Source organism: Hyaena hyaena, unplaced genomic scaffold (assembly GCF_003009895.1).
Source record: "Hyaena hyaena isolate Hyena2069 unplaced genomic scaffold, ASM300989v1 scaffold_163, whole genome shotgun sequence".
Classification (NCBI taxonomy): domain Eukaryota; kingdom Metazoa; phylum Chordata; class Mammalia; order Carnivora; family Hyaenidae; genus Hyaena; species Hyaena hyaena.
In genome coordinates this window covers 1,307,645-1,333,720 of record NW_024080794.1, presented here as the reverse complement: position 1 = coordinate 1,333,720, position 26,076 = coordinate 1,307,645, and the positions used below count along the sequence as shown (strand labels likewise).

At 39.5% G+C, this 26,076-nt stretch overlaps 1 protein-coding gene across 3 annotated transcripts in view; it reads right to left on the bottom strand.

The window, feature by feature from the left end:
• Positions 1-26,076, bottom strand: part of STARD13 (StAR related lipid transfer domain containing 13) — a 178,926-nt gene that overhangs the window by 63,203 nt on the left and 89,647 nt on the right. The gene's annotated exons all lie outside the window — the stretch shown is intronic.

Sequence of the window (26,076 nt, the reverse complement as noted above, 5' to 3'; positions counted from 1 at the left end):
GGTGTAGAAGAGGGAGGCTGTCTCCCTGGGCGCCTAGGAAGCTGCAAATCAACGGGCATGAGAACAAAGTGGAAACTAACCATGGCCTGTAACACTGGTTTTAAAAAGTATTATATTATTTCTTAATTTTATAGCTCGGTGTTAAAGACTTAATAGAAAACACAAAAAGGCACAATGAAAGCAAAAGGTCAACTCTTGTCCCATAACTAACACAAAATTTAATATATGTTATTTACCAAAATGGTAATCGTTGCTGTACCTTTGGTTGACTTTTTTCACATAATAATACATTGTGACTATTTTCCCACATAATGATATTGATGGTAAAAAGGGGATATCTACTCTGTTTTGAGAACGATGCTTATTTTTCAAAATACTTGGTTCTTGAATACCACCAATTGTTAATCATGGCTGGGAGGTTATAAAATCAAGGTAGCCAAGAGAAAACAGTTCAGTAGGACTTCACCAATACAGACTGGCTGTGGAGAAGGCTGGAAGTCTATGTGAGTTAAGACATTTACAAGCTGTTTCTTTAAAGACATACCATGCAGTGATGTTTGGATCGTCAGGTGGATAAGGTTCTGAAGGGCTCTGGTCAAGTAAAGGGTTATTTTGAGTGCAGCAAATTTGCTGCCCAGGCTGGCAGGCCTCCTCTCATGTTACAATCACCTTGAATTTTAAACTGGTGTTTCTAGAGTCCTTGGGAACACTGTGTTCTCCTAGCTAAACATTTTAAGTACATTTTTTGGTTTACGTTATCCTCGGCACAGCAAATACTTTTTTCATAGCTAACCCAAAGGAATACTATTCTTTCTAAATGACCAAAAATTCAGATTAGGGCCAAATTAAATTTTATTATTATCAGGAAGCTAGATGACTAGATGGAACCTGGCCTTCCGTGAAAGGTTTATGAAATCAATATATACAGGCATATGTGTTTATGTTGTTCTTACAAATTTCCTGGAATTTCAATGGTTACACTGGCTCCAATTTAAGTAGCTCTTCTTTCTTAAAATGAGCTCTTCTCATTAAAATACTCAAGTGGGGGGAAAAAAGACATCACGGATCTCCGTGTGATTTAGAAAAGTAGGTGCTTTGTTTTTTCATTTAAACTGGCTAACATGGTGGGCACCCTGTTTCTGAAGGATTATGAGTGACTCAGCCACCAAAGATGTCTGCAGTGGATGCAATTAACACTATTAAGGTCTATCAAAGGTATTAACATTTCAACACACTTATGGTTGTTGGCTTAGGATAATTTATATGGCTGAGTTACCTTCATTATTAGTGTACTACTTAAGATGAATGACTCTTTGGTCTTCACTTGGAATTTCTCAAGTGAAGTCCTTATTTATTGAAGGTGTATTTATTTGGCCATACACTAGGCTAGTTTTGTTAAAATCAATGCCAGAGTGTCCGTCCCATCTATATACAGATAGAAATGATGCAATAATTAGTTTACATAGAACCATACACGAACACCCCAATCCTTCTCCCAAGAGTGCTTTATAGCCCTAATTACAGGTGCAGGATGAAATATTAAGTTATGTAGTAATATCAGACTGATTTATGTTTCACATTATGGTGAAAGGATACTTCTTTTTTGCACTCTTTGAATTATATAATAAGTTTATTGGGATGTGTTAAAGGCCTGAATGAGTCTTAAGTGTTTACCAAGTGTAATTTTTTTCTAATATGCATATCTTTTTCTTTCCCTTATATTTTAAGTTAGTACTAGAGTTAAAATACAAGTTACTTAGAATAAATTTAAGATTATTAATCACTGAATATTCAAATCAGTGAATTCACTTAGAAACACACATTTTATTTCCTCCAGCTTAAGGCAACTTTTTTCATTTTTAATTAATTAATTTTTAATTTTTTAATGTTTACTTATTTTTGAGAGACAGAGACAGAGCATGAGAGGGGGAGAGGCAGAGGGAGAGAGGGAGAATCAGAATCCAAAGCAGGCTCTGAGGCATCAACACAGAGCCCGAAGTGGGGCTTGAACTCATGAGCCATGAGATCATGACCTGAGCTGAAGTCAGAAACCTAACTGACTGAGCCACCCAGGCGCCCCAAGGCAACTTTTGTTTTTTTTAAAGGCAACTATTTCCTTAATGTGTAGCAAAGTATCTTCTGTCAGCTGATACAGAACTACAGAAGAAAGAATTCTGGAAGATGTATATAACCTTGTGACACCAAGTTGTACTCAGGTAAGGTGGAGATTCATGGCTGTGTTTATGCGTACATTTTCCCCGAAGCAGGAATCACATCCTATTGGGACACACTGTTCCATCACCAGTTCTTACACTAGCCTTATTTCTCAGGCCTTGAAAGATCTGCAAGCTGGATTCATAGCAAATCTAGTCACTTAAAAATAATTTCTATTAGAGTAAAGAAGGATCAAGCAAATTCAACACCTGAATGGTAGGCTTATTCCTAGTCACTCAAGAGTTGTTTCTAACCACTCTTTTTCAGCTTTGTTGGGGGCAGTCATATAGTATATATGTAATTTATTAATGCATTTAATTATTAAGTTTATAATGAAAGCGTACACACACACATTTTCTTAAACGCTTACAATTCCCTGCTCTTTCCAATTGTCATGGAACTTGCAGTTCTCCTCCAACTGGGAAGATTATACGTCCCATCCCACTGATGTCCGGCTTGGCCACATGACCCACTTTAGCCAATGAAATGTGAGCAGAAGCAATGGATGCTAGTTTCAAGATAAACTTTTCAAAAGCTGTCATCTAGTTCTTTCAGTTTTCCTACTCTTTCCCCTTTATCATGAGGCCAGTAGGTCTCAAACAGGTTCTTCCTTGAGCCTGGGTCCTGGAATGATGACACAAAGAACAAAGCCACAGCAGACCAGCTGCCGACATGTAATGTGAGCAAGAAATAAACTTCTGTTGTTTTATGCCATTACAACATAGGGGGCAACTTGCTACACTGGCATAATCTAGCCTAAACTAATTCAATGCAGGGTTTAACACTCATTCTAGAAAGAAAGCATATGGATCTTTATTTCAACTTGAAGCTGATGCTGGATATCTGTTAGTGTGCCTTAGAAATGAACACAGACAGTATCAGTAATCATTTCTATTTGGAATTCTGCTTTCCTGCCTACAGTGCATGGCCTCCGTGAATTAAAAATATGTGAACAGTCTTTTCACGATCCTTTGTCACCTGTGGCCACATGTGTGACTGTGAGAGGGCACCCACATTCACAAACACACACATACTTTTTCTTTCACATGCACACACTACAGAAAATCAAAAGTTCAGTTGCAACTGAACAAGGAAAGTCTTCAGGAATATAAATACTATTCCTTATGCTCATATTCCTAATAGCACAAAGAAAAATGAAAAAATTTTACAATCCCACTCCAATCAATCTCAAAGAAAAAGAAAGCAGAGAGTATATACTCTGCCAGCCAAATAGCTCCCAACCAGATTGTTTTGACTCAAGTTTTCCATGAGGCAGAGTAGCTCTTTATTCTCTCCTTTCATTTTGTACAGATTGTTCCCATCAGGCGCTTGTGGTATTTCTCAAGGAGGCTGCATGCAGACACAGGCATATGAATGTCCCCGGCTTTTTTGAAGTTGTGGAGCCACTGCCTACCACTAAATCCCAAGAGATTCTTCATGGTGGAGTCAGTTAAGCAACTGAAATGCAAGGTAGGGGAACAGAAAATTAGAAAGAAGGTCATAATTTTCAGCCTTTGGTCAAAGTATCTCCATACTGACCCACCAAGATAATAAAGTCTTGGAACAAGGGTATGAGATTCTGGAGATGATTTTTCTATCTTAGTTTCTTCGGCTTCTCTTGGAAAAGTGAAGAATAGGAGTTCACGATGGCTGACTTGGTGTTGGTTCTCACGAGCAGAGGCTCTAATTTCCTCAAGGTCAGGCAGACTGGCAGTATCAGAAGGGTCCCTGCATAGTCACTCTCAGACCACTGACTTTTTGCCTGGGGAAAAGCAACTGTTTTGGACAAGTCCTACCACCGCTAGGAAGTCAGGTTTCTTGGGTTTGGACAGGTACTCTTCTATCCTATTTTAAAATTGCTTTAGTTTTGTTTTAATGTTAAAAAAATTATATATGTGTTTAGGGACTCAACCCCCTTCTCTATTTTCAGACATATCTGAATGTCTATACTTGTAAAGGCTTACTTGCTATTTCAGTTGCTTAACCCAACTCTTATAGCTGTGGGTACTCCAATTACACCACAAGCTCTAGTGATATCAGGGAAAGTTCTACCATGCAGGCATCAGAAGGAGCATGGAGACTGTCCTGATAAAATAACTCTGAGAACCCTACAGATCTTCATGGCATGAAACAATCACCAAAGGTACTGATGCCCAGTTCAAGACTTTGTGACTGAATTTTTCACCAATTGTAATACCTGGATCAATCAAAAGTAGTGTTTGCTTAATCTAATCCCAAGAAAAGATGTGTACAACTCAAGTGTAATTTTATTATCTTATTATATATATATATGTGTATATATATATGTATATATATATATAAACTTGATAGTGTATGCTAGTGTGTATTTTTTATTTTTAAATATTTACTAGGAACTATGCACTGGGATAAAATATTTACTGAGAAGTTTTCAAAGTGTCATGGCCAATTCTCTAGAAAGTTTTGTACTTTCTAGAGTACTAGAGTGGCACTCATTCTGTGAATGATTTTCTAAACATACATCACTTATCTCAGAAAATCAGTGGCCAGATTCAAGAATTGTATTTTTATTAGGTTTTCAGCTATGGATTCATCTTTTTTCTCCATGTTATTCAAAGTCAAAGTGATCACTGAGCTCAGAGGTTTGCTCTCTAAGTACTGGGATTCTTTTGCAAATCATTAATAGACATTGACATTACAATTTAAAACAATTTAAAACAGAAAGCAATTTAAAACAGGTTAGGCCATTGAAATAGCTTTACTGATTTGGGAGGGAAGGGATTAAGAATCAGACCAAAGAGGTGGGTCATTTTATGATCTAACCACATGGCATACTGATATTAAAGTCAATTGAGACATCCCATAAATATTACCACAGATGCAATTAAATAGGTTTTTAAAAAGTTATATGAATTGTAAAGAGTTTTAGAAGTTTAAAACATTGGGGCGCCTGGGGTCTCAGTCAGTTGAGTGTCTGACTCAACTTTGGCTCAGGTCATGATCTCAACGTTCATCAGTTTGAGCCCCATGCTGGGGCTTTATTTACTAAATAAGTTTATTTACTAAATAAATAAAACTTGAAAAAATTCAAAACAGTAAAAATTTTTAATTCTTTAGTAGTTCAGAATGGATAGTAAATGACTTCAAATTTTAAAGAACTCTGGGCCTTAATAATTACTGTCACTTCAGATTTTAAGTTTAAGAACACAATGGCAGACAAATATGTCCTGCAAACACACAAGCATTTCTAAACGGAGGTGAAGGCAGCTCTACCTTATAAAATATAAATATAATTGAATTACCTGACTAGTTCTGGGCACATAACAATTTTTATTACTTGTAGTCAATAATACGATCTTGACTAAGATGCTTATGCAAATACTCACTGAATTCAGGTATAAAAGGGTTATTTCCCTTACAAACAGACATGAATAAGAGATACAAGTGACTGAAAATCTCCTTAAATGAAATCTGACAGAAAAGTAGCAAAATCTAAACCTAAGATTTGAAACACCTGAAAGGAAAAAAAAAGGAAGAAAAGAAAAGAAAAAGCCACCACAATTCTACCATCTAGATATTGACTAACACTTGTTGGCAAATAGTCTCTCATTCTTTTATTATGAAGACGTGTATGTGTAGGTAGGCTAAATTTATTATAAATTTACATAATCTTTCAATAAAATTATAATCTGCATTTCCACTTGACAATGCCTTTTGAAAATTTTTCCAAGCCAACTGATTTCCTTTTCAATTATTCTAGATGGCTGAAAAACATTCCTACTGCCATTACTTTCAAAAGCATCTTCTTTTATCAATTCAGACGTCATAATCATGAGTTAAAAATAATAAATTCAGTTCTCTGGAGGCTTTAATTCTAAATAAAGAATTCTGCCAGAACATGCATCCTGGTGAATGTATTTCAGGGAGTACTTCTGGGTTGACATTTCTCATGTTATTTTACATTCTGGATTAAGACCCATCTCATATGGTTTTGATTTATATTCTCAGCAGACTTCAAAAAGGAAATTCCAAGTGGAAGTTTATTCATACACCAGAACTATGTTTAAATGATGCTACAGGGATGTCTTAAACTAACACAAGTCAGGAAGTTCAAAGTTAAGGTTAAATCCTGGACCATGTTCCCACCTCTTCCTTCTTGGTATTTGGAAAGTGGAGATTTTATGTAACAGCTGTTCCACTTGTCTTTGACCTTCTGCATATGTATTTAGATAATTTCAAAGATGTCTTTCAAAACTTTATGTCATAAACTGGTATTTTCTAAAGGGTGCTGCTGAAGTTTCAAGGTTACACACTCAAAACAAAACAAAACAAAGATACTAGACCAAATAGAGAAAAACTCCCCATCTTGTTTTAATGACTAGATGAATATTTGGAGTCTACATGACTCCTCCAATCCTTTAAGTAATGAAAAGCAAAAAAGTGACCCAAATTTCAAAGCCTAGCAAATTCACCAAGAGTGCATCTCTTTAGAACAAAACAGGTTTATTTTTGCACAGGGTTAATGTTATTGCTTTTAAGGGGAGTTTAAAATGAAGATTTGCTCTTAACTATTAGCATCTCTATTAAGTAAAGCTGAAGTTTCTTCTTTTGTTGAATACGTATACTCAGTTTTATAAATAAAATTTTTTAAGTTTATTTATTTATTTCGCGGTGAGAGGGAGGCCTATGGGGGGGGGGGGGCGGCGTAGAGAGAGAAAATGCGAAGCAGGCTCCACGCTGTCAGTGCAGAGCCCGATGCAGGGCTGTTGAGATGATGACCTGAGCCAAATTCAAGAGTTGGGACGCTCAACCGACTGAGCCGTGCAAGTGCCCCATGAATTAACTTTTTAAAAAGAGCCTGTTGATTTGTTTAGAAATGTTCCTTTACTTGAGGACATACACAGACTTGTTACAGGAGCCATAATATGGCATAAAGTGTTAGAAGCAAGATTCAAATCCTAGCTTTACTTCAGATTACCTTTGTGGTCATATGATAGGTTAACTTCAGCATGCCTCAGTCTCCTTATCTATAAAATGGGAATAAACACTATCTACTTTTGTGTGTGCTACTAGTACAGTTGGAGGTGCACATTCCTGCAACAGAAAACAGTGATTCCAATGGTTTCTGAGTCTCTCCACTCAGCTTTTTTTCATCTGACTTTCAGAGGTAGGAGGCATTCGTCTTACTGATTTATTCAGCAGACATCTCTGGGGGGCCCAGGATTTGAAAAGCTTGTGGTTAGGCACTGGAGGAGGATGCCTGGCTGTGGGGAGCAGGGTCTTGTTCTGCAGGTCCCTTAAGCCAAGCAGAGAAGACAAAGACAACATCCAGGAATCATGAATTCCAAGAACACAAAAGCAGGATAGAGTTGTACAGGACTCAGAGGGGGCATTTTGGACAAAGTGACAAGGACAAACTTAGCAGGGAGATGACATGTGAGGCAGAGGATGGTTGGCTAACTGGTTCTGCCCATGGCAACCCCTCTCTGCCCACCGACTGCTTTTGAAGCCTGGATTCCTATGAATTGACGTCTTTCTGGAATAGAAGATTATGTCCCTTCATCTGTGTCTGCAGGAGGGTTAGGCTCTGGGGCCAAATGCCACCAACCCATCCCCTACATCCAGATCTTTCTTATGACAGGAATCTAATAGGCAATTCGTCTTTTTCCCCCATTCTGTGAAAGATTTTGTTATACTCTTTCTGTTAAATTATGCTGTATTTCAGGAAGCCATGCTTCACACAATACAGTGCTGTTTAACAAGATGTAATGAGAGTCATAAATGAAATGTGACACTTCAAAAATGGAACTGAGGGCCTCCACAGGCTGTTACTTTTAGGATATGAACACCAGGCTGGGGAAGACAGTCTGGCGATTATAGTTTACGATGTACTTGCCAGTTAATAAGTAAAATATTAGCAATCACTTCATATGTGAGGATCTCAAGGGCAAAGATGTGTTTAAACATACCAAACACATCAGAACCTTGGGAAAGAAATCTGTATCAGATGTGTAGGCTTCATTAAGGAAATGCCTTCAGAGGATTATTTTTCCATGTTACAAGAAAAAAAATGAACAAATAAGTAAATTCTTAGCAAGCGACACCAGCTTCCTGTGGAATAATGACTGGGAAAAGTTGAGGGTTAAAGTGGATCCCAAAGCCATTGACCTCAAGAGGTCAGGAGTCTCCCAGATAGGCTTCCCCTCAAGGTCACTCCCACTATTAAAAACATCCAAGGTGCATGTGTATTCAGGGTTCTACTTTGTGAGGAGGCAATCAGGAAAATAATCAAAATACTATTAAAATAATTCAAATCAAGTCATTTACATTTAAAAGCAAAGACATGTCTGGCTCTTATACTTAAATGATCATAATTAACATTTCATGGCTGCTCACATTACACCTAATAATGAACAAAAAAATTAGAAAGCAGTCTTCTTTGAATCTTTTGTTTTTTTCCAAAATAAGGAACAATTAGTACATATTTGCGTGTGCGTACAAACACACACACACACACACACACACACACACACACACACACATACAGCTGACCCTTGAATAACGTTGGAGTTAGGGGAATGGACAGCCTGCACACTTGAAAGTTTTGACAGCTCAAAAACCTTACTAATTATGTACAGTTGACCAGGAGCCTTACAAGTAATGTAAACAGTTGATTAACACATATTTTGTATGCTGTTATGTATTAAATACTGTAATCTTAACAACAAAGTAAGCTAGGAAAAACAAAATGTTATTAAGAAAATCGCAAGGGAGATATACATATAGTACTGTGCTGTATTTATTTTTAAAAATCTGCACATATGGGATCTGCAGTTGAAGCCTGGGTTATTCAAGGGTCAACTCTGTGTGTGTGTGTGTGTGTGTGTGTGTGTGTTCAAATTGAGATGAAATTTGTCTTGTCTAGATTAATGCATTAGGTAGGGATTCTTAACCTGGAGTTTTTAGATGAACTGAAAGGCATGGAACTCCCTTATATATAAACAGTATTATAAAGATGCTTTATTTATTAAGACTATAGAGTTTTCATTAAGTTTTCTGATTTACTTATTGTACCACTAAGGTACTCACATTTAGCCCAAGAAGAAAACTTTATACACTAGGTTTAAAAGAGAGCCAGTTTTTTTCCTGCTTTGGTCCCTTTAGGCAATCAATTTTTGATTTTAGAACTTGAGAGATAAATAGTCTCTCTCTCTCTCTCTCTCTCTCACACACACACACACACACACACACATATAGGTGCACACACATTCTGTAAACATGTCATAGGTAAAACTACCAAGTATCCTTAAATAAATATGTAGATTTTTATATCCTCTGAAATTGTGACATTGCAGGTACACATCACCAGGTTGGAAAGCAGGTTGCATCTATATATGTCCAGTTCTTAGCCCAGAGCTTTGCAAATGAATGTTGGTTGAAAGTGAATGGCTATCTGAAGAGGAAAATATTTATAGTTTTAAAATTTATAAGCCAATAAAGCCCTAAATATTTTTTTTTAGATTTTCAGGCCCCTCCAAACTCACCAGGCTACTGTAAACATGGGAATGTAGATTATGGAAATAGCTTGCAAACTGAAAACTCTATGAAAATAAAGTAACATTATTCTTCCAGCTGTGATTTTGCCTCAGGGATACAAGTCCCCAGATACACTTGGACAGCAGTGTCTGTAGCCTTTGACAGTGCCTGTGCTTTCTGAAGGGTGGGCCATTTGACGTTGTCCTCACCCAGATGGGAAGAGCTGTTTCTGTTTCTTCCCTGCCCTTCCCTCTTCGTGGAATCCTTGGGAATCCCAAGGGCACAGATGACTGCAAGATTTGTCTTGAAAAATTAACAGCGAGAAAAAAGATTTTCCTGTATTCTCACAAAGGAATTACTCTCCCTTTTTAATATAAGATCGTGAAATCTGATCGGGCATACTCATACTTGAGCATAATCAGACTCAACCATAGAAAATAAGTATCATAGGACTTTCAAGTGTTTTGACCAGTATCTTTAGCAAGAAATACACTTCTTAGAGTTGTAACATGCACACACTTGCATGTGTGAACACACACACAGCAACTAAAACAAAGTTTCACAAAACAATAGTCACACTGTGTGTATATATACATATATGCACTGTGTGCACAAACATATATATATGTATTGCCACGTGACTTTTTTTGGTTTATTCTCCTCTGTTAAAAATTGCTGGGTATATCAACTAACTGACTTCATGATCCCTCCATTTAAAGAACACTGTCATAGATAACACTCTGTTATATGAGAAGCATCTGGTTAAATAAGTGAATTAGAACATAGTTCTAAGAATCTGACACCCAGAGTTCTTCTTAGACTCCTCCCCATTCTGCATCCCCAATATTTCCACAACACAGTTCTAAGGCCTGTTGAATTTCTCTCTGGAACATACTTCTCAAACCCCTGTGCTCCCTACCTGTGTTCCCTCTGCCTTGGTTTAGAGGGATCTCGCCACTTCAGTTCTTGCCTTCCTTGCCTCTCTACAATGTAAGCATGGTCATTCCCCTTAAGGCTCCTTCATGCCTCCCTGTCACCTGCAGAATAGAGTAGCAGGCTGCTCTCCAGGCCACGGTGCCCTTCCTCACCTGGCCTCTGCCTGCTTCCAGGGGCTGATGGCCTGCATTAGGTCCAGTTGTGTGGAAGTACCTGGGGCTCGCCAGTCTCATGGTGCTGTTTCATGTCCAAATGCTGTGCTTGGACTGTCTCCCCCTTCGTTATCCCATTCCTCCTACTTTGTTCTTCTGACTTACTTTCATTTATCTTCTATTGAGATTCAGCTAAGATCTCACCTTCCAAATCCCAGGTGAGCCTGGTCTTCTCTGGACTTTCATACATCTCTTAATTCTTACGAGATTAGCCTAAAATGTTCTTGCTCCACGTCTGTCACCACACGAGACCACAAGCTCTTCAAGGGCTGAGGTTGCCTGATTGATTTTTGACATCTCTAGAGTTTGGCAGAGCGCCTGGATCCCAGTGTGTGCTCAGTGTGCACTGAACTGTAGAGAAGTGAGAGGGATGCTTCTGCTCCAAGTATCCCTTGGGAGGTCATCTGTCACCGACCTTGCTCTGCATTAATCCCGGACCAGAATGGTCTGCTGCTCCTTGTATTTATTCCCAGCTAAGGACCTCCAGGTTAGTGCTGGTCAAACGTCGCTGATGAAGGTACCTTTGCCCCTGAAAACTCTCTCCTGCTTTCTTTTTCCTTTCCCGGATTGACTGATGGAGGCTGAGGGGGCACATGTTGGGTTTCTATAGCTTTCTGTTCCACTCCGTTAGAGAAGTCTGCTACTACTGCCACTACTGCGAGGTCAGAGGGTGGGCTGAGGGCCAGCCTTAGTCTTAATAACAGATCAATGACGAAATCTCATGCAGCTTAGAGGTCTTCTTATGTGGATTTGGAAGTTCTGGGATGTCAGATTTGGTCCAAAGACACTTGAAATCTGGAAGGCTCTGGGGGAAGGAGGGTAGTTCTGGTGATGAGCAAAATAGGTTCGGTCTCCTCATGAACAGATCTGAGGCCTAGTTCAGTCTGGACCACCCAAGATCTCCCTGGATGTACCCCAGAGGAAATTCAACTCCCTGCAGCCACCCCAGTCACATCTCCAAAGGAATCTTCTAGCTAGTCCTGAATACATGCACTCCTGGGGAAGTGGGTACGTTTTTAATTAGGGTAGAGTAATGCCTCTCTTGAAGTATCACCACACTCAGCTATGATGACTTTGGTTCTCAGGAACAGAAGGAAAATGTGTGATGTACTAGGCTGACTTCTTTGGGGCACTGGATTTAGTTGGGTCTGCTAGAAGACCCTCCCTTTCTCCTTCCTTGAAAGTATAGCCAATTGGGCCCCTCCTCCAAGAAGACTTCCCTGAACATTTCTCACATTTATGGTCTCCACCGTTCCATGATTTCTGGCCATTTCGAATTGTTATTTGACGTGTCATAGGTAACCATGGCTTCCATCTATTCATAGACTTACAATCTGAACAGAGTGAATTTGTAAACAGTGGGGACTCACTACAGGTTTGTGGTGGTTGTGGCTGTTATGGCTACTGTTAATAATTAACATAAAAATAAGCCTGTCTGAAAGCATGGCTGATGATGACCGATGACGATGGCTGATAGACCTCGTATGTTTCTAAAGACAGGAAAGTAGAGCTGAGGGAAAGCAAGGAATATCTTTAATGGATATAGTAAAGGCAGGAACAGATAAGGGAGACAGCAAGCTGAGACCAAAAACTTCTCAGAAAAGGCAGTGTGGCCATTGAGAGCAGCATGGACTATGGGCTTACTATTGGGGTCCTTGAGTAAACAGAGTTTCGCCTTCAAGTTTCAGTTTCCCATCTGCAAAATGTGCATAACGTCACATAACTCTTCAGAGCAGCTGCAAGGACATTAACGGGAACTCTACAACGAGCAAGGCCACTGAGTTCACTGTTGCAATCCTAGTCCCTGGCACGCGGCTTTGGATTTCACTTGGTGTTTACATTTGCTGAACAAAATGAACTATGTGAATCAACAAGGAGAAGGCGCTTAAAAATTGGAGCCATTATTATTGACTAAAATGAGTACTTTTCATGTTTTTTCCACTGAGGCACTCAAATGGCAGAAGAAAATAAACAGATACCCCCAAAGAATTTATTTGACATTTACACCTATAGAGGGGAAGACTATAACATGCCCACACTTGTTTTTAAAACAATAAAACCAGGGGTGCCTGGGTGGCTCAGTCGGTTAAGCGTCCAGCTTTGGCTCAGGTCATGATCTCATGGTTTGTGGGTTGGAGCCCCATGTGCTGACAGCTCAGAGCCTGGAGCCTGCTTCGGATTCTGTGTCTCCCTCTCTTTCTGCCCCTCCCTGCTCACACTCTCTCTCTCTCTCTCTCTCTTAAAAATAAATAAACATTAAAAAAATTAAAAATAAATAAACAAATAAATAAATAAAACAATAAAACCTTCCTTCATAGTTTAAGAAACTTGATGCTCCAAGAAGACGCAGCATTCTGTAGTTTCTTCCCCTGCCGGGCTGAAGAGGCTCAAATGTACACTTAAAAGAGAAATCTCATTTTCAGAGAGATGATTTATTATTACTTTTTAATAACAGTCTCCCTGAACACTAGAAAACGTGAGGTTCAGGCAAATTCCAACTCCATTCAAGCCACAGTGCCATGAAGTCGGACCCAGAGTCTGATGGGACATGCAGAGAGACCACACAGGCAGTTGAGGGCTGACTGTGGGCTAGGCTTAAGATCACAGGACGGAGGCAGAGTCTCTGGTCAGCAACATAAAAGTACTGGCTTCTTAAATACGGTTCCATAAAACAGCAAGAGATCTTCTGTTCTGATGGCAATTTGAACATCTTATTCAGGAGTGCACCCAACATCCTGCAGAGGTAACCTCAGGGACGGAACCCAGATTTCATCACTCTCTAAACATCCGTCACAGCTCTCAGATGCCTCCAAAGTAAAATCCAAACTTCTGGGGATGGCATACAAGTCTTGAGTTCAGCGTAGGTCCCAGGCATGTCCTTCTGTGTCCCACTCAGCTGGCCACAATGCCCTGCACCCCAGGGGGACTAACCAACTCATGGTTCCCTACCACTGCCATCTCCCACTGCTCCAGTCTGCTGTTCCCTGTAGGTACTTTTCCTAGGTCTAGAACGACTTTCTCCCACTTCATCCTATCAGCCAACTCTCCTTTCCCCCTCTGTTTCTGTAATTGCCAGTTCCAATTTTACCTCCTCTGTGAAGCCCTTCCTGTGAAGACCACCCGCTCCTGCCCCCTCACTCCTTTGTACCCACTGCGCACTTCTGGCCCAGCACTTACCCGGCACTGGAATTTTCGGTTTACTCTGCTTTCCTGTTTCCCTCCACAGGCATTGTCTTTGCATATCCTGAACCAACCAACAGGCTTGATAAATGTTTGCGTGGCAAACTGAGGAAGCTCTCAGTACAGAGGCTCAAAGAAATGTAGAGCAAGGAGTAAAAAATAGTCCTCTCTAATGCTTCCGGCCACTGACAGTGGAGAAGAACCTCACTGCTCCCCAGTGACCGGTGAAGCATTGGCAAAGATTCCAAACCTCCACACTTCCTTTTGCTCATTGTTTTCATTCACATTAAAAAGGAACACCATGCGTTTGCATCACAGCCTCAAAATAAAGTCACAGGGAGAAAGGATTCCATTTGGAACAGAAAGAACCACACACTTTCTAATGAACCAAACCCCTAAATATAACTGAAATGTGAGGTGGAGTATGTTCCACTCATTCACATTATCAACAGGGTCGTTTAGCAGCAAACAGAACTCTTGACTCAGGAAAACAGCTCAAGAGTTACGTTATAATTCCAATGGTTAATCTTCCCTTTGAAATTTCCAAATCTTTTCTTACACGCCCTTTAAGAAGATAAATACAGTTTTGAAACACTCCGCAGTTGACTACAGGTAGCAAAGGTGATGTTTCTAAAGGGCTTCCTCCTTCTTGGGCAAGAGTGCCTTCATACCACCGTGCTGGTGCTAACTCCAAGTTCAGAGTCTCCTTCAAATTTTACTCCCGCCTTCTCTGTCAAGTATAGTTTCTATTTACAGTCCAAACAGTATATTATTTAAATATTCCATAACCTCACTTACTTCCTAACACAATAATGTTGGTATCATCAAATTTAGAGTATTTGAAATTAATAATCCACAACTAGGGGAAAAATCCATACATCATAGATCTTCAGTTTCTCGAATTCTAGGTTTAAAATTCTCCTTGGCATAATGGTTTCTATTAGCAAAACCCAGACCGCACTAAATTACTGATAAATTCTTCTGGAAAACTCCTCTATGGAACTTCCCTTCAGGGATTTACAACCATTCTCCATAGGCTTCATATTGATACCCCTGTTCCCAATCGTGCTGTGAAAATAGATGGGGAACAATTCACAGTAGTGCTTTGAGATGCTTGTCTGGGAAAGTGGGGGAGTACCACTCTTGCTGATGTCATTGCCATTTCTCAAATTCCAGCTCTGGCCGCTCTCCCATCTGGGCTACTTTTTAAATCTGGAATTCTCTCTCCCAGCCTTCCCTCACTACCCACTCACCTGACCTCTGGGGGAACCATGAGTCACTTCCTGTCCTTTAAACTTGTGGCTAAACTTCCTCTTCTGTAAGAGCCTTGAATTGGGGGTGTGATGAGAGACACTGGGCAGCAGAGAGTTGCCTGGAAGGTAGGCCGAAGGGAGAGAAGGGTACCGTTCCATCCATATTAGTGAGTTGCTGAAGACTGCTAACTCTTGATTTTTTCAGGAGATAATTATTGTCATCACAGTATTAACCTGACTTGTACAATTATTTAAGAGTTTAGAGGTGCCTGTGTGGCTCGGTTGAATATCCGACTTCGGCTCAGGTCATGATCTCACAGTCTGTGAGCTCAAGCCCTGCATCAGGCTCTGTGCTGACAGCTCAGAGCCTGGCGCCTGCTTTGGATTCTGTGTCTCCCTCTTTCCCTGCACCACCCCTGCTCACTCTCTGTCTCTCACAAAAATAAATAAAAACTTTAAAATATTTAAAAAAAAGAGTTTGATTTACCCTCTTATTCATTCTTCACCTCTCCACTGCTTACTTGCAACTTCAAAAAGAATGGTGGGTGAAACATGTAAAAATTAAATTTATAGATCTTATTTTTATAAAAATTCTGGACAGATCTGGGACCTAATTAAAAATAAGTGGTTGGATGGGCATCTATTTTATTGACACTGGCAGCTTTATTTGCCATTAACATTAACACACTGGTTATAGTACATGAGTCTTATATGCTTCCCAGGTCAGTTTTTAATAAAAGGATACTTTTTTACTCTGTTAATTTTTCAAATTAAGGGTTTTTAAAATAACATTGTGGCAGAGACAAATATGAATTTCACAAGCCTGTGGGTGGACTGTGATTGCCAGCCTCGTTTGAAGGTAGACCCCGGGGAGAAGTTCTGTGCAAAGGTATGTGAGTAAATCTGCCCTGTGATCTACCTACCACCCCTTCTCCTCCTTTATCCATGAATGGTTGTGCCAATGCCCAGGTGACCCGGAACCTCAGATGCTGCGTGTTGAGGTCGGGGAGAGCAGTCAGCCTAGATCTGGAGTGGATCTTATCCCAGTGTGAATGGGAAACAGACTTTTAGTTGGTTGACATCATAACACTCTGGGGACAGGGACTTTTGCCTTATTTGATGTAAAATCCCCAATGGCCACCTTACGCCTGGAAAAGAGTAGGTATATAGCCAACGTTTATGGAATAATGAATGTTGCGTGAGTTTAGGAATATGCAATGAAAAATGAAAGTGCGGATAGAGAGTTAATTCTGAGAAAAATTTTCTGAGGATTCTTTGCTATTACACACACACACACACACACACACACACACACACGCACACGCATGCATGCATGCAACTTCCCTCTAAATATTACTTAAAACTCTTGCTTTTGATGTCCATTTTTGTTTTCATGGAAACCATCCAACTTTCAATACACACTACACTAAGATACACTGTGAAACTGTTTCTTTTGAAAAAGATTCAATTCTGGTCCCCTTCAGCCCTGCCCCTGCCTCTGCAAATAAACCCGATCTTAGTTGACTGAACAGGTTTATTCCACTGCTCATCAGTTTTAGAGAATCGAATATGTTTCAAAAACACTTTGGGGTTATCCCCGGCAGGGATACTGACTGGTGGGTGGATATCTTTGCTCTGTCTTCTCTTAAAGAAACTTCTTGCCCCTTCAGACTACTCTGTGAAAACAGCAAAGAGTAGGACACTTTGCTTTAATAACAGGACCCACAAGTCCCTTATACATACATTGTATTTATTTTCAGGCTAAAGGAGATTTCTAGGCTAAAGACTGAGTGGCATTTGGTGTTTCGTTTCTAAACCAATTGCGACTAGATATTGGAGCTATATGTTTAGTGTCTGCTGGGATAAATCAATAATAATACTACTACAACTTGTATTTACACTTCTTTTTGTCATTTAAAGATGTTTCATTTCCTTTCTTTCTATTATCTAAAAAGTAACACAAGGGATAGGTTGAAATAAAATCATAGGAAGGAGTTACAAACCAGCATCAAAAAAAAAAATCTTTTTGTGGATTTGCAAGAGGTGATAGCAGGCACATTTATAATTTGTTTGAAATTTCCAAGTGGCTGTATCTTCTAACACTAGTATTAAATGACTAGTTATTAGAAAGAAGCAATGGAGGGAGTGAGGATGGAAGAAAGGAAGGAGGGAAGGAGAGAAGGAAGGAAGGAGGAAAGAATGAGGATGGACTCCAACAACATGTCATCCTTTCAGATTCCCTAAACCAGTATCTGGCCGGCACCTGTAGAGTTCGTCCAGCACCATCACCCCAGGACGCTTCTATTTGGTTATCTGGCTACTGCATATGAATCTTTCTAACAAAGAAAGAACTTGTTGCTTACCTTCCTGCTCTAGATTGGCACCCTTACTATGGGCAGTGCCCAGTTCATAGCTATTTCTCAAATCAGAAACTTTGACACATTTCTCAATTTCATCTTTCTAAATACACTCTTTTCGCTTAGCTCGATCCCTCTCTCATCTACAAGATGGTTCTCTTCACTCTTTACTCCCTGTCTTTGTCCTGACCTGGGTATTCTGGATTTCTAGCAGCAGTTCAATAAAAGTCACTGATGGAAATGTACTGCCTTAAGTCTCACCTTAATTGCAACTTGAATCCACTTGAAATCATTTTAACTACTATTGCAAAAATGATGATCCCAACCTAACTCTAGATTTATGTTATTCTAAAATTTAGCTTCCTATCTCCCTCTGGGTAAAAAACAACCTTCTCACTGTACTAGGTACCATGTGATCATTTAGTGAGTTCATATTAACTGATGAATAAATATTTGGCTAAAGTTCATTATGGTTAATGAATGCCTATTTGGGCTTTATTTTGCCCTGAACCTGGTTTATTTCAAAAATACCTTAAGGATTTACTGAGATAGGCATGAAAGCAAAACTTTAAATGTTTTTAAGCCTGTGGCTCTTAACACCACCACCATGATAGACCAAAAATAAAAGGGCATACAGTTGGAATACTGCACCTATTTCTCAATGTACCCAATATAAATTACATAGCCTTTAAAAGAATCCAAGAATTCAAAACAAATAAACACAAACAGTGTTATTCCAATGCGTTTTTTCCCCTAGAATATTTTTTTTTACCCCTCAGACTCTTCTCCCAAAATGTTCCAATGCTCATTTGAATACAATCTTTAATGGGAAACAGCACATCAACCCTTCCAAACAGGCAGAAAATGATTTGCTAATACCATGGGAGAGGGTGGTCAGCTTTTGGCAGAACAAAATGGCTTCACTGCCTTAGTGCTGAAATTAGTAGAAAGAACAAAACAATTTCTCCTCTCACACAATGGCTAGCATTGTACCTAAAACCCACTGGCTTCTAACATGAAAAAGAAAGAAGAGGAAATTGAACTTTGTACAGTTACCTCTATATACATCTGTTAGGAACACAGAGAAAAAACTGTTAACTAGTAAAGTTTCAACAGTAAGAAACTCATGGTTCCAAAAAGACTTTGGAATTTTGTAAACAGTTTAAAGGTATATTTACTTTAATAAGTTATGACATAAACAGGTACTAAAGTGAAGTCACCACATTAAAAAAAATCTGTTCACACAATTTTCAGCTTTTTAAGTGCACTTTCCTTGGGGAAACTTTGATGATTAGCCGCTCTGGGTTATTAGATAGTAAGCGAAGTAATTTCTGAATGCTTTTAATTTAATTTAATGAAACTATCTGCTTGGTCATAGTCCATCTATTGCTGTTACCAATAGGTTTATACATACTCCCTCTTAATTTTTTTTTTAGGAAAAAAGGTATATATATTAGAAATTAGGGGGTGGGAGGCACATAGCTGGCTCAGTTGTGAGAGCATGAGACTCTTGATCTCGGGGTTGTGAGTTCAAGGTCTATATTGGGTGTACAAATTAGTTAAAAATGAAATATTAAAAAGAAAAGAAATTAGGGGGAAAAAAAGAGAGCCTGCAGAGGGCAGAGGCTTTGACAGGAACAATCTGTTGCTCTGAAGGAGAGTTAAGGGATGTCTGGTGAAACCACCAATGTGCCTAGCTAGCTGTGTGACCTTGAACACACTTTAACCTTCTTGATCCCAGGTTTCTCGCCAGTAAAACAAGGTCTCTTCTAGAGTCTTTTAATGCTCTAAAATCCTGTGATTTGAAAGATAAAATGTTATGTTGACAGTGTCTGAAATCAGTGTGAGCAATGCCATACTGGAACAATGTCACATGACTTCAGAGAAGATAAACCGTACCTATGTTCTGGCTACATGATTGTAGACAAGAGACACACCCATGCTAACCAAATCCAAGAATCCCATATGAACGTTGTAGGAAAGTTAAGGTCAGTCGTATACTCTGTTGCTAGGAAAGCATTGTTGACGAGCTCTAATCCAAGCGGTTGATATGATTTCATATTGTGGTCTGTGACATAGCAAGAGAAACATCCCGGGAAACCACAGTCTCAGCTGCTGTGTCTTGGTCTCCGACATCATCCCCAACTTGTATCTTATTCTTGTTGTGTCTTATTCTTAAATGTAACATTTCTGATTGCTTTCTGTTTTATAATCCAATTCTAATAAGGACAAGAAGACAGACAGGATACTGACTGGAGGGAGATGAATAAAAGTGTATTTTTTTAAGGCAGCCAGTTACTAGAAGACAGTTATTAAAATGTCTGGGTAAATGACCTCACAACTGCACTCAGCCCGCAAATCAGTCGGGCAATCTGGCCCTTGGTGCATATGGCTTTGGACTGCTTTCTCTGAAATCAAGTTAGAGGAATCTGTGAACTGGAGTCCTTCTTTTTTTCAGCAGTTCCTATAGCACCTGATGCAGTGTCAGGCACATGGTGGTGTGGTACCATTTGTTGACAATTTACTAAATAGCTATTATGGCCAAAAAATAAATTCTAGATCGTGTGAAAGTTTTGGGCATTTTATAGTTTGACTAGGGATAAACATTTGCTATAATGGGAATATTTACTAAACAGGGAATAAACTACTTAGACGCTAAAACAGCATATTGGTAAACTTGCTTCCATTATTCTTTAATTTGTAAATCATTATCATGTATACTTGTTTTCCCGGAAATGGACATTAGCACTAGAATACTGCAGGGTTTTTTTTTTTTTTCTTTTCTTTTTTTAAGAAGCGTATTCAAGAATGTTCTCCCTAGTATAAACTGTATAAGGAAGGCTTATAGGGCCCAAAAAGTCCATTTGATTCTTGTTTTAAATCTCTCATATGCCATTCAAACATTTTGCTAGAAAGTATCTGCACTATCATTGTTAATATCATGTGCTAGGCATGATGCTAAATATGTTATGCTTTTATATACATGACTTATTTAATCCTCATAACAACCTCTAAAGAAGTATTATCATCCCAATTTTATGGAGGAAGAAACCAAGGCTCAGGGAGATTAAATAAGATGCCATGGTGGCACAACAGCGATTCTTTTTGTGATACCAAGGGCTTCTGCTCCAATTCTAGTCTTCACTTTTAACTATATGGAGATACATAGAAAAAAACCCAGCAAAACGTTTCACATTCTTTTGAAAGAAGGTTGGGCATAAATTATAAATAGAAAAGCAACTAAAGGAAAAAAATTCATTTACAGAATTTCCCCATTTATTTATTCATACCTCAATCAGCCATTAACTAAATGTATATGTCACCACCGCACCAGACAGTGTGAGGAATAGAAACAGAGGTCAACTAAAAGGCAGTGCTTAAACCCTGATGAAAATGAGGAGGGAAAGTTGAATCATCAAGCAATATTTTCCCAAAGGTCTTGATTCCTTGTGGAGGGTTTTAGGTGGGAAGTCTAGGTTCTTGGCAAAGTGAAGTCGCTAATAGCTGTGGAAGAGGAAGAGAGCAGTAGTAAAAGGAAGTAAAAGGAAGGCAGCGTAGTAACGGTGTTGTTGTGGGACACGATCCAGACAAAAAGCACAACACCAAGCCCTTCACTCTACGACCTCACACGCTACTGACCCCCTGGGATAGACACCACTTTGGAGATGAGCAGTTGGAAAGCGTGCACGCAGCCAGTGGCAGCGTTGACATTCAAACACAGACCCTTCTGAGCCTGAGCCTTCCATCCTTCTGGGACAACATGAGCCTCCAAGTTATCCCACTGCAGGGTCTCTGCCGCTGCCCAGAGCTTGCACTGGGAAAACAGGGAAACCAAGAAGAGGACCTTAACGTGGGGGCAGGGGAGACAACAGACACAGATCAGTAAGATGAATGGGGAGGTTTATCCAGCAATCTGTACTGTTAATTAAATTTAGCTATCTACCAGCTAAGTACTCTGTGGCTCCATGGTGATTATCAAGCCAGTCAGAATCTCAACTGGGGCCTGATTGCTAAATTTAATAGGATTATGCTCTTTTTCTTCTCAGGACTGAGTCAAAAAAGTTCCTTTCAGCTGAGGTTTTCATGTTGTTGTTTTTTTCTATTAGTAAGTCCAGAATTATCCCAGAGACCTCAAAGATTGTTAGAGCTTCTTTTCACTTATTTGGGGAAAAAGAAAGACAGAATTCTTGCAGGGTTGAAGCAAGAGCATGGAAACATGCTCCTCCTGGCCCTTCTTGCCTCAGTCGGGACTTACATTCAATGAACTCAACTCAGCAGAAAAGCCACAGGAATGGGGGCAATGAACACAGTCCATGCTTAGTAACTGGATAGATAAATAAATAAATAACTAAAAATTTAATGATTTTTGAACTATAAATATACTTCACTTTTATAAACAGGTATTACCTTCAAATTGTGTGTTAAATGAATTTTTGTAAATAGATCTTAATTTAAATCTGGAGGGCTACTTAATACTTCATGTCGGAAATATTCTGCTCTGAAATCCAATTTACCGAGGAGACTAGCCTTTTTTTACCTTAAAAAAAGTGTTTTGGCTGAATCTTAAAACACAACACTGATTTATGGATCTTGTGACTCTAGATTCTTTTATGGTAAGAATACATAAAATAGGTTAACCAGCATTTGTTTTAGGTATGGAAGTATATATTTATATTTAAGCATCATATTTTCAATTTCATATTTAATACAGAATGAAATTGCTTTAACATAAACTAGATATAATTTGCATGATTGTTAATGGAAAACTTTTCAAGTCTATCATGATTTGTTATTTTGGGGCAGAATATAGGACAAATTCAAGATAGTAAAGAATTAAGATGGAAGAAATGGTTCTCAGTTCCTTGATCTGAGCTTCTGTAGAGAAAGTGAAAATGGATTTTTTAAAAATGATAAATGAATTATAAACTTCGTTTTAAAAAGGAAATTATGCAGGCTGTTAGTCATCTTAAAAAATGACCATAGCTACTATAGAGACTTTGATTCACATGTTTCCTGGGGATACAGCCCCCTCTTGTATAAACACATACACATACCAATATATTATGTGAACTGCAATCTTGTAGTGACTTCAAGGAAAATTTTGTTTTTATAAAAGAACTCATATTTTCCCATGCTTCTTCACTTCTTGTGCAAGAACTTTTATGAGATTCTAGTAAACTGTTTTATTTATTTTCCTTTGTTCTTCCCTTCTTACTGGAAGAGATTATCTGGATGTAATCATGTTGAAGGAGAATACATTCTGAGTAAGGAGATGATTTAAATCGATGGCCAACCAGTAAAATGCCCAGTCCTGCCACCACTTTGGTTATGGCAACTTAGTTTTACTGGGTCAACACACTCATTTATTCTAATGCTGTCTATGTTCCCTCAAAGCAAGAACTGCTATTTCAGTAACCTCCTAGTTCATCTCTGTAGATTTAGCCACTCTCTGTCACCCACTGACTAAAGATGAAGTTTGTGGCAGTAGAAATACACAGTGTAAATCCCTGGTCTACCTCATCAAAATCCCTGGAGACCATGTTTTGCTCTCAGCATACTATCCCATAACCCGTGCAATTGTTATTTGTATTCACCAAAGTATCAGTAAGCCTGTCTGGTGTTTCAGCCACCTGGAGCTGACAAATATTTTCCTAACAGGAGGGATACCATAGCAACTAGATTTGTGCCGTGGATACAAACCAGGCATCATGGGACTGCAATTTGAGGTGGGAGGCAGACTTGCAGCACCCACAACAGTGTTATTGTAAAGAGTGTCCTGAGAACTCAAAGTTCAGTATTTTGGGAGACTTAATTCTGTAAACACAAGAATGGAAATCACTCCAGACCCTAACAGAGAAGGAAGGCAGTAGTAAAGATGGAAAGAGCTTGTGTTTCAAATCTATTTCTTACAAGTAATGCCACCTGGGACAAGTTAATGAACCTTTCTGAGTCTCAGTTTTCTCATCTGTAAAATGGGGAGAATAATCCTGTCTCAAAGGGTGATGGTGAGGATGAAATGGGATGATATCTGTACTGTGGTTGGCAGATGAGAAGCACATAACAACTAGCAGCTTTTATCATTATGGTTAGGAGGGGGACAATGGATATTTATAGGACATAAGGGCATTGGTCTCCAAAACAGCATGTAGATGAATAGATTAGAAATTCCTGGGGCGCCTGGGTGGCTTAGTCGGTTGAGCGTCCGACTTTCGCTTAGGTCATGATCTCGCGGTTCGTGGGTTCGGGCCCCGCGTCGGGCTCTGTGCTGACTGCCAGCTCGGAGCCTGGAGCCTGTTTCAGTCTGTGACTCCCTCTCTCTCTGACCCTCCCCTGCTCATGCTGTCTCTCTCTCTCTCTCTCTCCTAGAAATAAATAAAAACATTAAAAAAAAATTAAAAAAAAAAAAGAAATTCCTATCTGTGTTGATTTGAAACATTTTATTTAAGTATTTTAGATATTTTGAGAAATAAATTGTTATGCCAGTGTTCCACGGCAGGATTTAATACAAGGTACCCTCACTTCAGCTGTGCATGTGCACGGTGGTTTCTGGGGCAGTGGGGAGTGGGGGGTGGGTGGGAGTTAGTTATATAGCGTAGAGGGCTGGCATTAGCTATCCCGTGTACACATTCATTTCCGTACTGCCAAGTATCACGATGCACTGAAGTCTATATGTACCCATTTAGGAGGATATGTGGAATACTTTGCTTACTTTTAAATAAACTAACCCTCACAAAATGGACAAGTAACGTAAAATGATTCCTACAGAGATACCACGAAGAGAAGGTGATATTAATTACTAGCAGGATTAGTCACCAAGCAGTGACAAAGCTGAAAGTGCCCACTCCCTAGCACTGTAACACTCACATCTACAAGATAAGAACCACGAAAATATATTTAGGCCACATAAGAAGTCAGCTAGAATAAGTTAAAATGGTCTCGAAGATGATCCAAAATAGGTATATAATAAGTAATTGTTGGTCAGCTTTGGTCTTTAAGACTTGAGACAGTAAATGATAGTGGACCACATATATAACGTACAAAATGCAAATAAATCCATTGGCAGTACTGCTGCAGATCATGTTACTGATAGGACCATACATTCGAAGATGTGTGGGGACGCTGTGCTGGGGACCATGAGTACAGAGTGTTAGGAACATGTCTGACTGATGCTTTGCAACCATTTTCACAGCAACTGGGGATAAACAACCCCCAAGGTCTGAGGAGCTCCTGGAGCCCCAAGGTCATAGATGAGGCTTCTGGTCATCCCAGGCCCTGCTCAGCCAGCCCAACGTGGAAGAGATGAATATCTTTCGCAGACATATACACCTTTTCAGAGTACACCCACATCCCATAGACGCACCTAAGAGCACACTGGTTGGAAACTCAGTCCTACAGCCCGGTTTAGGGAGGGCTAGTTATTGAAGAACACAGCTATTAGGTCCTAATGGACTCAACTCTATAGAAAAGGAGAGAGAAAGGTTTTTGTTTGTTTTTTGAAATGGACCTCTTAAGAGTCAGCCTACTAAAATTTGTTTGTATCACAACTGGGCTTGTTGTGAGAAGTTACATATTTATGCTACCTCATTCTCCAGTCTGATAAAGGAACAGACTTTATATATTTACTAACATTCTCTTTCTTCTCTGTCGGTGATCATACTCCACTTCTGCATGGTCCGCCTTCAGTACAGTGTTCCTTACACAGTAAGTGCTGATATATGTTTGTTGAACAGACAGGGCCACTGTTAAGCTACAAACACCGTTTAACAGTCCTTCTACTCATGCCCAGTAAGGTTGCCCCTGGTTTCAATTCCTAGCCCTAATCCCAGGCTACTTACTCTTAGCTGACTTCACCTCTTTATTTGATGAGGTCAAGACCACCCTACAAAAGCTGTTTTAACACCATTATTATCTATCTAGGTCATTCAATGTAAAACCCCCCAAGTCATCTTTGACTTACTCTTTATTAACCAAACCCACCAGTGGTTAATAAGGATGCTTTCACTGAAGCAGCTGCTCTCTCTCCCTGTTCTACACAACCCTGCTTCAACTGGACAGTCAACTCGTGAGCGCCCCAGGCTCACCCTACAGCAGAGCCTCTGCACTTTCTTTTTCCTCTGTTGGATACACTCCAGGATCCCTCATTCACTTCAAGTCCTCACTCAAGTCACTTCTCCAGGAAGTCTTCCCTGGGTACCTCTTCACAAAGTTTAACCCCTCGCTCACATTCACACCACCTTTCCCTGCTTCATTCATTGTCTCCATTCATTGTCACTAAAATAAACATCGTTTACTTATTTATGTTGCTCATTGTCTGTCTTTCCCACTTGTGTTCACAAGCTCCCTGAGGGCAAGAAGATCCGTTTCCCTGTTTTACTTACTGATGTTTCTGTGCTACCTAAAATTGGGAGA